At 45.3% G+C, this 1,802-nt stretch overlaps 1 long non-coding RNA gene across 1 annotated transcript in view; it reads right to left on the minus strand.

Annotated features, from left to right (window-relative positions):
- Window positions 1-416, minus strand: part of LOC103591360 — a 6,574-nt gene extending 6,158 nt beyond the window's left edge. The window contains exon 1 of the long non-coding RNA XR_550565.1: window positions 12-416. This is a non-coding gene — a long non-coding RNA (uncharacterized LOC103591360). The remainder of the gene's footprint in view (window positions 1-11) is intronic.
- Window positions 417-1,802: the final 1,386 nt, after the last annotated feature.

Below are 1,802 nucleotides of genomic sequence, written 5' to 3' on the forward strand. Positions count from 1 at the left end.
ACAGATATGATGTAACACATGCTGCTTACATGTGATTTCTAAGGAGGCAGAAAGTAGCTCATAGCAATCTCACTAGGCCCTGTCTTTCTCATGCTTCACACGATGCCCACAAGCAGTTGCAGGAGAACTGGGTGTCTGGAGGAGCCAGGTCTGTCTGGAAGAGTTCATAGCCAGTAGGGCACAGTTAGGACTTGGTGTGATACTATCTTGGATAAGGGGTGCACAAGGAGAGTCCCTGGCAGTGGGAGAATGCTGACATTGCAGTGCACTTAGGTGATGGCATGTGGACAAAGATTGTGGGGAGGGACACCGGGAGCCAGAGCAGAGGGGGCTTTGGCAACTGACTGCAGTGCAGGGGTGAGCCATCTGGAAGGACTCCAAGGATGGCTGAAAGCCATGCCCATGCATGGTCCATTAAACCTNTGTATCCCTCATCTCTCTGTGTCTCCCTCAATGCCTTGTGAAAGGTGTTTCAACGATGAATGACAGTATTGTTATGCTTCTGATGGCATCCTAATTACTTATTCCTTTAGAAGTAATTTCTTTATTCCTTAAAGAAATTCAGCAGTTTCACTGATTTTCAATGTATGCCCAACCTATCTCTGACATGAAGAATATTTGTATTCATAGTTCACGATTATATCATTTCTCCATTCTTTTAATGAATTCAAATGTTTTATGACAGTTACGTGCTTCAACAGGTAGTCTATGTGATAAAATATCTCTAGTAATGTTAACTTTTCCTGCTAAACCCAACATCTAATATGAAACTTCTAGTCTTTTGTCTATTGTACTTGAACCTTACACCAGAGTTAAATGACACACGTAAGTGAACTCCATCCCCCACCCCCCAACACACAGCTCAACATCACCTTCTGAGCTAAGTAGAAAAAATAGGCAATATGTGTACACCTCCTTTATTCACTCACTTGAGGCAATACAGATATTTAGGCATTCAAATATCATTGAATTCATTTGGATCTTTGAATACTTGGGCTTCAAATTCCATCTGGCTCTGTAAAATAAAAGTGTTCAACTTAGTTTAGGCTTCCAGAAAAGGTGGAACACCATAGAACATTCTCATGTCTCCGTAGTGTGTGTAGAGACAGGATACCTGTGGGAGGGTGGGCATTGAGAGCTTCTGGTGTCCATGCATCTCCCACTCACAAAGTGTGTCAGTGCTGACGACACTCCAGGCACAGTGCTTGGTTCTGGGGCCTCGAAGATGAGCAAGACCACATGACCCAGCGCTCCAGGAGCCACTAGCCTGGTGAGTGTAACTCAGGGCTGGGAGGGCCGTAGGAGGGGTGAGCACATGGTGGACTCTGAGAGCGCAGGAGGAGGACCCAGGACCCAGCCAGGCCATGGAGGGGAGTGAAGATGCTTCCTGGAGCAGAAGAAGTGGGCAGGAGCCAGGGGAGGGAGGCACGTGGCCAGTAAGACAAGAACGCACAGGCACTGATGGGATTCACTAACATGCAGGGCAGGGTGACCTCGGCAACAGCAGATTCAGGGGTGGACAAGAAGAAGCAGATGGTCGTGTAGATCTTAAATCTGGACAATTCTTTCAAGAAACCTGGCTGTGAAGTCATTGGACAGGAAATACAAGTATCTGTGCAATTAAGGTTAGGTTCTCTCATTTTCTTTCCTTCTTTCTTTTTTCTTTCTTCTCTTTCTGTTTCTTTTTTGTTTTTCAGATGGGACAGTTTTGAATCTTTTAAAATTCTTATGGGAAGGTTTTACTAGAGAAGGAAGAGGTTGAAGATGTGGGGTAAAGATAGAGGCAAATGAGGAGCAGGTCC

This window comes from Galeopterus variegatus, unplaced genomic scaffold (genome assembly GCF_000696425.1).
Source record: "Galeopterus variegatus unplaced genomic scaffold, G_variegatus-3.0.2 Scaffold964, whole genome shotgun sequence".
NCBI lineage: Eukaryota > Metazoa > Chordata > Mammalia > Dermoptera > Cynocephalidae > Galeopterus > Galeopterus variegatus.